Source organism: Saimiri boliviensis, chromosome 9 (genome assembly GCF_048565385.1).
Source record: "Saimiri boliviensis isolate mSaiBol1 chromosome 9, mSaiBol1.pri, whole genome shotgun sequence".
NCBI classification, from domain to species: domain Eukaryota; kingdom Metazoa; phylum Chordata; class Mammalia; order Primates; family Cebidae; genus Saimiri; species Saimiri boliviensis.
In genome coordinates, this window is record NC_133457.1 from 85,845,171 (window position 1) to 85,861,011 (window position 15,841).

At 40.3% G+C, this 15,841-nt stretch overlaps 1 long non-coding RNA gene across 2 annotated transcripts in view; it reads right to left on the reverse strand.

Moving 5' to 3' along the window:
* Positions 1-15,841, reverse strand: part of LOC141585679 (uncharacterized) — a 378,650-nt gene that overhangs the window by 203,329 nt on the left and 159,480 nt on the right. The window contains exon 1 of one of the 2 annotated variants that reach the window (XR_012519300.1): positions 8,506-8,944. The exons of the other annotated variant lie outside the window; for it this stretch is intronic. This is a non-coding gene — a long non-coding RNA (uncharacterized LOC141585679). Of the gene's footprint in view, positions 1-8,505; positions 8,945-15,841 lie in introns of those variants that run through there. 2 annotated transcript variants of the gene reach the window in all.

A 15,841-nucleotide genomic window follows, 5' to 3' on the forward strand; every position in this document is an offset into this window, starting at 1 on the left:
CAATCCCATTTACCTTAATACTTCTAAAAGACATAATCAAAAGAAAGATCGGTACATTCTGACCTTAATCAGGATTGTGTAACAGAATCAATACCATTTTCATCATAGTAATCATCACTATAATCATAAGACCTCATTACATGAGAATTACCGTAGGCTGAACTTGGTTTTAGATATTTTGTTTACATCATCTCACTTGATGTTATTAATCCTCACATAGCATTCGCTATTATTCTTCCACTTTTATAGTTGAAGACATGGAATCTGAAAAAGGATACATGGCTTATCTAGGAAAATACAATTTTTAAGTGTCAGAGCCAAGTTTTGAAATCAGGAACCGATTCAGGAGAAGAAAAAGCAGGTGCTCTTTTCTCTGTGGGAGGCCACAATTAGCCTAGAAATTGGAAAAACATTTAAACTCCTCTCTACCATTGTACTTTCTGAGTCCAGAGATGGCATGAAACCTCAATAGTCAGTCTTTTCATGTGCTGAGAAACATACATTTGACTTGCAGATTTAATTCAATTGTCGAGAGTTAACTTATAATTCCCACAATCAATTCCCAACTGAGAAAGGAGAAAAGCAAATTCCCCCTTCAGTATTTCAGCTATCTTCATAGCCAAGTATCTAAGGAAAAAAATAACAAACTTTAACACTTAAGCAACAAGACCTCCTATATAGTTTCAACAAATGCACACCCACTCCACAAGCTTGTGTTCATGTGTATATAATACAGGATCTTTTTGCCAATGCTTCTTAAACTTTAGGATAAGCAAGAACTAATGAGAACTTGTTTAGACAGATTTCTGGGCTCCAGCCCCAAGAAATTCTGATTCAGTAGATCTGAAGTTAGCCCTGAGAATCTACATTCCGAACAAGTCTCCAAGCGATACTGATACCGCTGGTCGTTGGACCACACTTGGAGCAGTATTGCTCTATGCCAACATAAACAATGTGGAAAAGATGCTCATAACAGTTTTGTTTAGACTGAATCTTCTGTCTTGCCACTAACATCGATGGCTACTACCTCAGGCTAGGTCCACATGACTATTTGAGAGACAACTGGCTTCCCATCTCCTGCTCCAAACGCTGTTTTCATCAACATTAGTGTCAAGACTGCCATTGTGTCTGTCACAATGGGATGACTTCCCACATGGCTTCCCCAGGGCCTGAGTTCTGCTTTCCCTTTGTTCTGCTCTAAACTGCAAGATCTCTAGGATCTAAATTTCTTCACAGGATATACATATTGACTGCATTTTGGCTTGTTTTACGCCAAAGGCAAAGTCTAAATCTGTAGGATTAAAGCCATGTCTTAGAATTTCTTATAATTTGTTAAATTTGCTTCCCATTTATTCCCCACATCTGGGCATTTTGAGAAGAGAGCAAACACAATGCTATGTGTAAGGTGAAGGACCCCCACCCTCTCCATGGTGTCCTAAAGCAATTCTGAGCTTCTTCATTGCTTTCTACCCATCTTCAAAAACCCAACACAGATTATGAGTTCCATCAACTCTCTCCCCAAGAGTTTTGAGGCATTCTTGGTAGAAAATCATCCTGTTGAAGGATGTGAATAATAAGCTTCCTATGTCAAGAAACAGCTAATTGTATCACAACCTAGAAAGTATCTAGGTTAAGAAGCAAGACTTTGTCTCTGTCTCCCAGCCCCACAGCTGGTTAAAAGCACAAGATATCATACGTGGGGTGAGAGCTCACCAGACCCTCAGCTGGCTGTGTCATTCTGGGGTGGGGGAGGCACTCAACCATTTTCCTCTTCAGCTGTAACGTACAGACTTGTTTTAAGTGATCCCCAAGATCTTTTCATCTCCAAGAGTCTGCAAACCCATGAACCTACACACAAAAACCAAAGGAAACACCCCCTTTCCAACATACTCTTGGCACAAGTGGTGGTTTTTCTCTAAGAAAATGGTGGTTTTTCTCTAAGAAAAGCATTTCTCTAAGAAAATGCTTCTTAAAGCCTCGGGATGTATAGGTCACAGAGAGATGCTGAGCCAATAAAATGTCAGGGAAAAGAAATAGAGGGCAGAAAGGGAAGATACAATGTACCATCAAAGGAGAAAGTATGTGGACTTCTTTTCTCCCTCTGAAGTCTGCAGAGAAAAAAGTAACAAAATCCACCACGGGGTTAGCCAACAATAATATCAATCAGGAATCACTTAGTCCATTTTCATATTCCTTTGCTACAGCAGCAAAAGAAAGCAGCCAGTTTCTTTGCGGGGGGGGGGGGGGGGTACATGGGTAGGCAGTGTCCATCAGCTCACAGAGACACACCTACCCTTCAAACTCAATTTGGCTAAAATGACTTTTTTTTATGAGAACTCATGAGAAAATGGTTGACTTCCAGCCCTTCTGTTATCAGAATTGTTTGACGTTGAATTACATGGGCCTGGACTATAAATCTTGACTTTAGCCTCAAATCAAGGCATTTGATGTGTCTGGGAACCTGCTGTAAGAAAGACATTAGCTGTAAAACAAAGTAAAATGCCTGTTCCCATGGGAAGAACCGGCAGGACTGCTAATAGATCATGTGCTCGTTTGGAAGACACTTGTTCCTTTGGTCAAACAGCAACAAATATTTTCACTTTCCACTGCCTTGAACAGGAAATATGGTACTGAGGACCAATAGACAGGGCAAGGCCTCATATTAATTACACGGTCAGTAAACATTTGCTCAACCGTGTTTCCTAATGTCTGAATGCTTCCTGGTTAGAGCTCAGTGATGCTACCGGCCCCTGTTAACTCATTTTACTGTTGTATAAATGTCTGGGAAGATAAAGCGCACTTTCAGAAAGCCCCAGATTGAGAGGAGGATGGGGGTGCAGGGAGAGACAGGCCCTCTTCCACCTAAAATATTGAGAGCAGCCCTTGTTTGTAACCTGTGCTGTGGCTGCCAACTCCTATGGCCCCCACTAAGAACAGGGCATCATGAACCTGAAGGGAGTGACATGGTGAGGTGATTTGACAGCCTTTAGAATTTCTCCTTCTAATTTTTGGGGAGTGTATATCAAACAGAGGTTCAGGTTCATTCTAAGGAAGAGAAAAAAGCAGGACATCTTAGGAAAGATAGGTAAGTGACAATCACATTGGAACACCTGCCATTGAAACTGCTCCACTTGGAATTCTCTTCTCTGGGGTAATGGCAAGGATGACAAAGGCCACACCCACCTGCAGCTGCTCCTCAGAGCAGTGGTTCTCAAAGTACAGTTTCCTGGACTAGCAGCCTCGGCATCGCTCCAGGAACATGTTAGAAATGTACAATCTCAGACCCCACCCCAGGCCTGCTCAGTCAGAAACCTTTGGGATAGGGCCAGCAATCTGAGCTGTAACAAGTTCTCCAAGTGATTCTGATATCCACTAAAGTCTGGAATTCCTACCATCTCGAGATGTTCATATGCCTGCTATATACATACCATCCAGGACTGAGATCAAGCTCTCTGCTATGATCTACAAGGCCCCCATGATCTGGTTGCAGCATACAAGCTCCAGTCACAAATGCCACCTTCACCTACCCATGCTAGGCCCAGTTTATGCCCTCCTCGAGGACTTTTCCTGGAACCTACTCATGCCTTGCTCTTTAGCTCATTCAGTTCTTTGTTCAAATGTCAACTTTTGTAAAGTAGCTTCCACCACAGACACCCTTTAAGTACCTGTCAGTAGACACTGTCTAGTATTGTTCTTGCAGCAGTTTTGAGGACAAGCTATCATGTTTCTTATAAGTTTGTTTATATGTTTAGGGTCCATACTCCCCAGAAAGAATGTAAAGCTCTATTAGAATACACAACAAATGTTTTATACCTACTCTTCCAATATATGTCAAAAAACGTTCAGTGTAGGTGAAGCGCAGGCTTCACCTGTAATCTCAACACTTGGAGGCTGAGGAGGGTGGATTTCTTGAATCCAGGAGTTCAAGACCAGCCTGGGCAATATAGCAAAACCCCATCTCTACTAGAAATACAAAAAAATTAGCTGGGCATAGTGGCACATGCCTGTAATCCCAGCTGCTTGGGAGGCTGAGGTGGGAGGACCACCTGAGACTGGGAGGTCGGAGCTGCAGTGAGGCAAGATTGTGCCACTGCACGCCAATCTGGACAACCAGAGTAAGAAACTGCCTCAAAAAAAAAAAATGTTCAGCATACATACCTTCTTCTCCTATCCCTTCTTAGAACCTATCCTCACTCACATTGTTATAAAGAAATGAAAATGTAGAGAAGACAAAATATTTACATTAGGAAGTTTTTAAATTCTAATTTCAGGCATCTTTTAATAAGTGCTGTCTAGCCTTATAAATGTTTGGCAAGGTCAAATGGGGCCCCTAAAATACCGTCCCTTAGGCATCTAACAAGAGGCCTATAATGTTTTCGATAGAGGAGCTCTGATTTAGACATAGAACAAATTTGTTCTTATAGAACAGATGTTTCCTTTACCACAAGCAGAAGATTGCCTTTGCTCTAAGAAATTGTCTGTTAAGAGCTAGATAGGCAAGTCACAATCAAATTTCAGAGTCTCTAGATAGGTAAGACACAATCAAATTTCCGAGTCTATAGTAACTACATATCTAATTACAGAATACATATTTATATTTTCTCTATTTTATCTTCATATGTATTTCTTAAAGCTCAACTTTGAGACAGAAATGTGAATTTGAAGAGGTGTGACTGAGGATTCTGGGACTCAGCCACAATGTGGCAGGTTATTTTATTGGTCTTTCAACAAAATATGCTTGAATGGCATTAATTTTGCTTCCATAATGGCTTAAATGCATCCAAGAGGCATTAGAGTCACTCAAGCTTAGCAAAGATGGAAGAATAACACAGATGACAATGCGTTTAGAAAGAGGCAGACAGTGCCCGTGCTGGCTCCAGTCCTCTGTCATCAGAGATATGAGCTCTAGGTTGGCTGCCGAGCATTAGCCCATGTAGCCTGAGATGAGTTCATGGGGCTGGAATTCAAAACACTAACCAGCTGTGGGAACCCAGTGAGAAGCCTGTCACACTGAATGGTATCCAGATTAGAGCTGTGAGAATTTGGGAAAACCCTTCTCGCTAAATAAGTGTACTTCTTCATCGTCTTTCTTTCTTTCCTTTTTAAGTTTGCAGTGTTTGATACAAGCCTGAACCCACAGCCATACATATTAGTAATGGAGAAAACGCAACTCTAAAAATGTTTGTTGAAGCAATGAAGGGAAATCATAAGACTGAGTTGTTGTTGGGTGACCTTGTAATTATAATTTTTAGGTGTGATAATAGCATTAGTTTTATGCAGCAAAATATCCATAACTCTTAAGAGATGTGGAATGTGGAATGTAGGGGTGAAATAAAATGACACTTGGAATTTGATTTTAAATAATTCAGAAAAATAATAGAGAGGAAAAGAAATTGATTAAACAAGTGTCGCAAGCCCTCAACAATTGTTGAATCTGAAGTGGGTTGTGGATATTCTCTCTCTTGCAAAAGGGTGTTTCAATATAAACATAATAAAATTTATTATAAAAACAGAAAGATAAATAATGCTTGACCAAAGGAAAAGTTGTTTTCTCAGGAATGTAAAAATGCCTTTTCAGCTAAGGATTTTTCTCAAGGCCAGCCACTGTCAAATAAATAATCTACAAATTCAAAAAATGATAAACTGTGTTCTTGAGTTTTGGAGTCTTAAGAACTTCCTTCCATGATTTATGCATTGATAGGAATAGGCAGAAAACCTTCAATAAACGGACCAGAAATTGGAAATGACACATAACTTGATTTGCTACTGGATCATCAAGTGCTGATTATAGCAGTGGCCATATGGGAATAGAGCAAGATAGAGATTTGGGGGTCCCAGGTCTGCTTCTGTATTTTTCCCATGAGTCCCTGTGTGGCTTTTGGTGAACATCTTTACACTTTAGTTTCCACATCTGTAAAGTCACAAGGTTCTACAATGTTAGAGTCAAGGTTTCTTTCAGGCCTGAAAGTACAAATTCCAGATTATATTAGTAAATCTGCCTCAGTAACATGGGAGATAAAAAAGGTCAAGTTCTAGATATGAACTGGCAAATCAGGAGACAGCAAATTTATTCAGCCCTATTGAATTCTCAACACAGGAAGCCCAAGTGTAACAACCTTTGCTCTTAAGAAAATCTGACTTGCAAAAGAAATAATATGGAAAATAAACAGATTTCAAAAGAGGTCCTAGTCTCAGCATAATTCTATTAAAGAAAAAAATATATAGTGCCAACTAAAATATTTTGTGCATTTCTAACACTGAGAATAATGGATATAAATGGCCCTTATTTATACTTCAAAAAAGTTTAAAAATAATTTTTATTTCCTTCACAGTGATAGAAAACTGCATGAAAACACGTACTTCTCGTGAAATTAAGCTGTTTGAGATAGAAGGGTTGACAGGACAGAATGGGATTTACAAGACCACCCAAACCATTTGCTATTAGTCTCTGAAAAGGTTAGCAGGTGTTGGCTTTGCAAATACACGACTACTTTCACAAAGATGCCCTACGTGGGAGCAGCATTTGGTGTACAAAGCTATGCCCCATTTTTTTCTGGGGTCTTGCTTTCTGCCACGTGGTGCTTTCCATGGTTTGCCATTTCTGACTCTGGGTTTGAAATTTGAGATTAATAAGCCACACATCACCAAGTAAGCAGGACTACCATCGCTGTTCAGAGACACAGACAGTCCCATGGGGACAGTTCATTACGCAAAATTTTTTTAGAAAACACACAAAACATTGATTATGCTACCCAAAGATTCAAAAAATTCATAGGTTTCCTAGATCTCATGTTTCCAAAAATACATGTCTCTTAAATTTACCTCTTCACCTGGCCCCTCTTTTTTCATTGAGATCCACCCTATTGCTTTCTAAGAGCAGCCATGCAACACTGGGGAGCGGTGCCTGAACAGGGGGAAAATCCACATTATTTCAAGGTTATGAGAAACCTTACAAAGAGGAAAGAGAATTTTTCTCATCCCAGTGTGCTCTAGCAACTTAGCTGTCTTTTATTGCAGAACACAAAAACATCAAATGATGCCATCTATAATGTGACCTACAGCAAGCGTTTTCTCGTCCCAGAAAATTATCCCATTTTCTGTTCCCCTCAAAAATGATCACACTTCTTTTTAGAAGGTTCTTAAGAAATTTTTCTGAATTCTAAATTGCTACTTTCTAATCTCCTGAGACCAGTTCTTTTCTCTAGTCAGAAATGTTTCTCTGATTTTTTAATGATATACACACATGCATTCATTTCAAAGTAATCCTGTGACAATGAGCATGATTCCATATGGTTGGTCATAATTATATTTCAGTCCATCTTATTATGAAATGTATTAGCTACATTTCATAAAAGCTTCAAGCTCCAAAATAAGTATTCTGCCAACTGATAGAAGCTATTTCATGAATCTCTACAGTTTTACCATAAAGTTTGCAATAAAAAACACAATTGGTTTTCTGAGTTATCTAAGTCAGAATGTCTCAATCTTGAGTCTGCATCAGAATCACCTGGAGGATTTGTTAAAATACAAATTCCTTAAAAAATAAAAAAATAAAAATACAGTTTCCTGGTGCCTGCCTCCAGAGTTTCTGATTCAAAAGTTGTGGGTAGAGCCAGGCATGGTGACTCACACCTGTAATCCTAGTGCTTTGGGAGCCTGAGGCGGGCAGATCACATGAGGTCAGGAGTTCGAGACCAGCCTGGTCAACATGGTGAAACCCCATCTCTACTAAAAATACAAACGTTAGCTGGGTGTGGTACTGCACTTCTGTAATCCCAGCTATTCGGGAAACTGAGGCATGAGAATCACTTGAACCCAAGAGGTGGAGGTTGCAGTGGGCCAAGATGGAGCCACTGCACTCCAACCTGGGCAACAGAGCAACTCCATCTCAAAAAAAAAAAAAAGTTGTGAATTGGAACCTTAGAAATTATATTTCAACTAGGTTTCCAGGTCAATGCTGATACTGATGCTGCTGGCCTGGGAATCACACCTTCAGAACCACTCTTCTAAATATATGTGGCATAGATGTTTCAGTAACAGAAAAGGACAATTACTCCACTCTCAGCCATCTAAACATTTTGAGTGGCCCAGTGGGTAAGAAAGGAGCCTCCCCTACCCATTTTGGAAACCAAATCTTAAACAAGCCTTGGTATAAACAGATTCACTTCAGGTTTCAGCTCGGCAATCACAGAGTGCTATCAACTCAAAATTAGGGGAGATCTTCCTTAATATTCAGTCTAAAAAATCTTATTTGGTGATCACATAACAATCTGAATTACATAGGTTAACAAAGCATCAAGAATTTATGGGAAAGAGTGGGAAAGAGTGCTGTAGTTTCTCCTCCCTCCAAATCATGACTGTCATTAGCAACATGACAAACTATCTAAAACTCTCTGAAGTTTCAGGGTTGATGTAAAGTCCCATCGATGTGACCCTGGAAAGTGAGGTTCACCACCTCGGCTGTGGCCACTGACCTCTGTGAATAATGAGTTTCATCTCTATTACCTTCTGTGTCCTTGGACATCCTTGCTGGTCCAGGCCTCCTCTTTCGTCACTGAGCCCTCTGGTTGTCCCTCATTCTAAGGTGATGATGACCCCAGGAATAAAGAAGTCTTTCAATAGTGATTTCCTGTATCTCGCTTATCCCAGCTCAGAAAAATCTTGCCATTCAAATGAACTGGCGTCACAGATGGAGTGGAAGAAGGGAGGGAGGGAAGAGGGGAGACGGGGCAGGGGGAGGGGAATCCCTTTCAAAGCTCTCCCTGTAAGCAGAGGAGCCTGGAGCAGGAAGAGGAGGAGCGCAAGGCTGGCTATTTTTAAGTTGTAATGGGAGCCTTTGGTCCCCTCTCCTCTTTCTCTCAGGCCCTTGAACAACTTGCCAAAGGCATAAATCGCCCAGGCAATTCATTCTGGCTCCATTTCCTCCCTACTCAATTGGCAAGCAAGTGCAGGCAAAGCCATGCCCAGGGCAATTTGAGCCTTTCCCTCAAAATCTGCAACCTGCTTTCACAAAGTTGTCTTCCATCTAGATCAAAGCATTGCCTCCCAAATTATGTTGCTCAAGGAGGGACGCTGGGGAAAGAAAACACAGCGTGTTGAGGGGAAGCTGAGTCTTGAAACACAAGAGCCCAACACGGCTCCTCTTCTACCCATGACCGCAGGGGAAAGGACTGAGTCACCACCGTGGGTCTTGTGATGAAGTGGCAACTTCATTAAGTACACAGATGGGCATTTTGGCACCTCTCCTGGTCTCACACTGGAGGTCAGGAGAGGGAATCACAGCAATGACTATGCCAAGCCAATTGGAGGAAAGAGAAAATTGGTCCTGGGTTGACATAGAAAAGTCTCAGACAGGACAAAGGCAACTCTCAATTTACCCTTCTGGGCTACTTACTCTTGGCATTAAAAAGGGTGTTATCTCTACCAGGAAAGACAACTAATGCCTGAGTTAACACTTGTTGCCTCTGTTTTATTTTTAGGCTCTTCCATCAGACAAAGGAGAGCAGGGCCTGTTACACTTCAGGCTTCAGACCACACTCGGTTTTCTCAGGTTCCCCTGGACACAAAGGCCCTAAATAATTTTCCATAGAGACCTGGCGAGGCCATGCAGCCAGATCTCAGAGTGGCCGCTGAACCTGGGCATGTGAGTTCAGTTATCTGTCCCCAGCAGGATCTGTATTACCACCATATCTGATTTTCCCACCCAATTAGTGATCTGTTCCTGCTGAAGCAACACTTAACCATAAGAAAACATATGTGTATAATCAGCATGGTATGGCCAATGTAAGAAAAAACGAATAGTTTCAAGACTCAAGTCATCGTGTCTGGTAAAACATCAGTGCATTGGCTGGATATCAGCACTGGGGACTTCCTGAGATATATTCACCTGTGTCTTCTTAACTTTTGTAGAGAAAATGCAGAGTGACCTGCACCAAATGAGAAGTCTGAAAATGCCCTTGGCAATGAGTCTGATCTGCTCCCAGAAGAGCGCTCCAACTGTGCTTGTCAAGGGCAAGGCCATCGGACTGCCCAAAATTCTGGGGAGATGATGCAACCAAAGACACTTGAGCACACTCCTGCCCCAACCACTCCCCTTCCCTGCCAGTCCCAGTTCACCTCCAGTATGGTTTGCCATGGATAATGTGAAGATAATATCTCTTCACATCAATTTCTTTTTGCTTAAATCAAGTCCTTTAAAAAGAAAGCAATGAATCTTCCTGGGACAAAGTGGAAGTAGAAACTTGGAAATTAAAGTATATGAGAAGCTCCAATAGAACATAACAGAAAATAAGCAGAAACTCTCCCTGCCCTAGACTCCAAGGTTTCAGGCCTGCTTTTCTCCCTTTAAAAGGGAGACTCACTGGAGTTAGAGAGGTGATGGAGATGCATTAGCAGCAAATGGAGATGGTCTATCTAATCAGAAGAAATGAAAGAGATGGAAAAGGGATAGAAAAGGAATCTCACAATTGTGATTCAGTGTTACTTAGCTCTGGTTTGGGTCAGCATCCCAAATAAATCATGTCAAGAAATAACTAAGGCTATAATTTTCTAACTCTTTTTTAGCCATGACCCACTGAAAAAAACAAGTTCTATTTTGCAGACACACACACACACACATAAATACTTATCTTTACAAATTGTAATGTACCCTGATATTTCTTGTTCTATCCTATTTTTTTTTTTTTAAAAAAAACACTAGTTATGACCCATATGTGTGTTCTCAGCCACAGTTGTTAAAACACTGCCTTTAACCTTGGGAGACATTGGTTACACGCTTATCCCGAACTCCCATTCTGTGTAGAAATCCCCTCCACATCATTCACAGTTATCCTATCACAGCTTGTTCATCACACTCAATTCCCTTTATTCAAATACTCTTCATCGGCCTTTTTTCTTTACCACTGAAATGTATTATCTTTCTCCCCTGAGCTAAATTGTCAGTTCTTTCAGCTCATGAGAAAATCAGATGTCCTTATATTTTATTGTGAAAAAGGCTACATAAATGCAAAAATGACTAAATTTAACCTTGACACAGCTGGATATCTGGAAATTTAATTTCTTTCCTACTCCTTCGGTCCTCACAAATAAACAGGATACTATAATCAAGCATATCTGTCACTGATGTCAGTGATAAGCATAAAAGAAGAAATAGTGATTTTCCTTCCTCCTGACAGACTACCTCCAAGTGCTTATGAGTAAAATTTGTCCAGCATGGGACTCAGTCTGCCTGAAAAGTGAGGTACACAAAAAATACGCTGGGCTGGACAAGCTGTTTTTGCACAGCCACCCTGGGAGGAATCACACCATGCATCATTGCATCATTGGGCTTGCCAACAGCAGGACTGAAACTGAGGCATATCCTGGAAAACAACGGCTTTCTTCTGACATAAAACCCTGGAATAAGATCTTATCCCAGGATCTTGTAGTTTCATCTCTTAGAGAACAATGCCAGAGACTTTCATCCATGGATTTTGGTTTTCTGCTTTGTAGAATAACAAATGTAGTTGGATCTTATTTTTAGATTCTTTTGATTGTATACCATTGTTCTCAATTCAAAACTCCAGGCATAAAATTATATCATATAAATGGCAAGACAATGAAATTGATTGTAATCCTGTGTTTTATACCCAAAATAACTTCAATAACAATAGCTAACATTTCAAAATCGAATTATGTGCCATGGGCTTTCATAAGTATTTTCTTGGCATTTAGCTCAATTAACCCTAACATTAACCCTACGGGGTAGTGGAATGGATTGAATGTTTGGCATCCCTCTCAAAATTCATATGCTGAAATCCTAGCCCCCAAGGAGATAGTATTGAGTGTAACCTTTGGGAGGCGATTAGGTCATGAGGGCAGAGTCTGCATGAATTAGATCAGTGGCCTTATAAAAGAAACCCCAGAGAGCAAACGCACCCCTTCCACCATGTAAAAACAAAGCAAGCAGGTGCTGGCTATGAGAAAGTGGGCCCTTGCCACACACCAAATCTGCTGGCACCTTGATCTTGGACTTCCCAGCCTCCAAAACTATGAGAAATAAATTTGTGTTTATAAACCACCCTATTTAAGATATTTTTGTTAGAGTAGCATAAACAGATTAAGATAGGTAAGGTATTACTATTATTGCCAAGTTACAGAGGAGGAAACTGAGGTATAGCGATATGAAGTGAATTTCTCAAGGTCATGTACCTCATTGACAACTTTCCAAGGTCATGTGACTCATTGACAGAACCACAGCCAAACTTAAAACCAATATTCTTAACCGCCTTTTTGTATTGTTCAATTCTCTCACAAGTAATTCAACAAAGACCCTGGTATTAGGATGGAAGAATAGTAACAAGTCTTTCAGAGGAGGACTCGAATAGGTGGTAAAATGATTTAATAAGCACAACAGTATAATGATTAAATGGATGAAACAGCTTTTACAAAAATCTCCATTTTCTGTAGGTTCCCAGAGGATACCTCCAACAGATTTCATCCCTCACCCTCCTTCCCTCACTAATAGACATGAACATGGCTGCTTTCAAGTATTTTAGGAAAGTGGTAGTCAAAAGTGTGTCCCTAAGATGAGCAGCATCAGCATCACCTGGCAACATGTTAGAAATGCAGATGCTTATATCTCACTCTTTTTAATATAGGTTTTATTATTGTTTTGATAAGTTAGGGCCAACATATCAGGAGACAACTGCCACTTCAAAGACAGTGTATTCGGCACAGTTTCCAAGAGAAGGGGTCACCCCCACACCATGGTCAGGGCCTACTTGGGAAAGACTTGGGTGGCTCAGGATGCAGAGAGAGATGGGAGAAATGTCAAGAGCCTTGACTGTGGTTCCCACGGGAAGGAATTGCCGGGTAGGGTAAGCTTAGGACTGAATAATTCCAGCAGGATTTGGGATAGAGGGATTATCCCTAGTTGCCCTGGGGAGATTAGGTGGACAGTTGCCTGGAGTGTGAGACCCTGACAACGGAGGTAGGTGGGATGGGGGCTCTGGATTGTTTGGTTTGCATTTGCAAGGTGTGAAACCAGTGAGTTGTTTACTGTCCCTCAGAATTGACAAACCCTGGGAAAAGCAGTGATGTTAGGATCAGCAAGGTTTCAAATGTAAAGCATTAGAACCCCCAAAATAAAAGACAGGGTTAGTACATTACTCTAGACTTGCTAATTGCAGTTTGTGATTCACAATTTTAGAATTTATTTTCCCACATTTTGCATAGCACCAGGAGCTATATGTACGTAGTACACACCTGAATTTTTCCTTTACTCAAGAACTAACAACTTTAAAGAAGCTTCCTTTAAAGACATTAAATACACATGAAGAGTTCAAATAATATTATTTATTTCCTTATGTCCCCCAAACAGTTGTGTATCTAAATTAGAATTAAAACAGCCAAAGTTTTAAATAATAAATAGTACACAGAGGCATTCCAGTAGACGCTTCAAAACTTGATGCTTAACAATTCACAATAGCAAAGACGTGGAATCAATCCAGGTGCCCATCAAGAGTGGATTGGTTAAAGAAAATGTGGTACATGTACACCGTGGAATACTATACAGCAATAAAAAAGAACAAAATCATGTCCTTTGCAGCAACATGTATGCAGCTGGAGGCTATTATCCTAAGCAAATAAACACAGAAACAGAAAACCAAATACCATATATTCTTACTTATCAGGAGGAGCTAAACATGGGGTACTCATGGACATAAAGATGGCAACAGTAGACACTGGGTTCTACTAGAGAAGGGAGGGAGGCAGGGAGGAAGAAAGGGTTGAAAACCTAACTCTTGGGTATTATGCTGAGTACCTGGGTAGCAGGATCAATCATATCCCAAACCTCAGCATCACAGAATACACCCAGATAACAAACCTGTACATGTACTTCTGAATCTAAAATAAGAGTTGAAATTATTTTTTAAAAAAAGAAAAAGAACATTAGGTAAAACCTAAGGTAATATAAATTTTAATTAATAATAATGTATCAATATTGGTTCACTAATTGTAACAAATATATGATACTTATGTAAGATAGCAATAAAGGAGGAAACTGGGTGAAGAGGTATATGGGAATCTTTTGTACTATATTTAAAATTTTCCTGTAATGCTAAAACTTTTTTTAAAAGTCTATTTTAAAAACTTTTAATAAAAAACTTAATGCTTAATTATCAGAATGATCAGAAAGCTTTAGGGTCAAGGGTACTTGATGGCTTTTAGGAGTTTTACTTCAGAAAACTTCGTTTTTCTGGAATTTTCCATAAATTTCTGAAGGACCTGCTTCTAAGCTTGGTCAACAACAAAAACTGTTAGTTGTTTCACATATACTAAGAAAATTATAGAACTCAACTTTTTACTACCAAAATTTTTAAGTCCGTGCTTTGAAAATAGATTGATGTTGAAGATGGAAAAGATGACATTTGGAACTCAGTACCAGTTGTGCTTTAATTAGTTGTATAACATTGAGCAAGGGAATAGTCCCTATGGGATTTGAGTTCTCTCTCTATGGTGCCAGAGTGTTGGATAAGAAGATATCTCAAAGCAAATGTGCCTCATCAATATCTAAAGGCTTCTCACTGAAAAATTCCTTGAAGACGGCAATGCTTTTACTACAGTCAAACAAATAAATATTTCTACTGACTTTAAGTTCCAAAATCCTAAGTGCAATTGTTACTTAAGACACCCTGGTCTACATGTCTGTGTAGCATAGGAGCTCTCAATATTGGTTGTGCATCAGAACTGTCTGGGGAAGTTTTTAAAACGTCTATGTCTGGAATTGATTCCCAGAGATTGTTCTTGGATCCGTCTCAGGCATAGGAATTTTTTAAAGCTCCCTGGATGTCTGTAATGTGCACCCAGCATCGAGAGGCACAGACCTATACCAAGTGCTGAAGCACTCTTTAAATTAGGAGAGAACATAGGTTGGTTAGTTCTACAGGTATTGGAATCCATGGTGGGTGAGTGGGGAGGATACTATGAGTTTGGTCTCACCCATGAAAAGAGAGGAGTTGATGAGCAGATAATGACTTCATAAATCATTCTGTGAGACAAGGAATAGGACATGATGGGTAAGAGTAATATTCTCCTCTCTTCCAGTAGGAAACAAAAAGGGCATTTAGCTTCTGAAGTCCTGGGGAAAGCACATCTGCCAGACATTAGTGTTTTCACGGAAGATAGTAGAGGGAGCTCATGGAAGTTCCTATCTATGTGGGAGTTCACAGGCAGCAGAGAGCCTGGAAGGGATGCCAAAGCAGGGGAAACACCCAGGATTGTGAGCACATGGTGAGACACCAAATGGGACCCTTGGTTCTTCCAGAAATGCTTGCCAGAGGAAGCAGGGGATGAAATTTACATAGGCCGAATTTTTGGATTAGGCAGTTGAAGTGTTCATGGCCTGAATTCTTCACCTTTCCTGTATCCACACCCTTCACTATGTAATCTTGCAGTGTTTTCCCACTCTGTCTCTGAACCAGATGATGTAGTTTGGCAAATGGGATGTTAGCAGGTGGAAGCAAGTAGAGAGCTGAAAAATCATATCTGCCTTTCTACTCTCATTCTTCCCATCTCTATGTCTGCCATGTGAACATGCTTTTCTACATTTGCAGTCAGCCCACTGATCTCAAGATGTGTGAGCAAGCCCAGCTGAAGCAGATAGATCTGAAGGTGACTCTCAAGGATTACTACTTCCTGGTGTTCATCAGTTTATGCAATTTCCTCCTCTTGAATGTGGATGAAACCTGTGACTTGCTTCTAATCAATAGAATATGGCAAAGGTGATAGGATGCCACTCGTATGATTACATTATTTATACAAGACCATCTCACTAGAGTGGTCTTACGCTCCAGCTAAC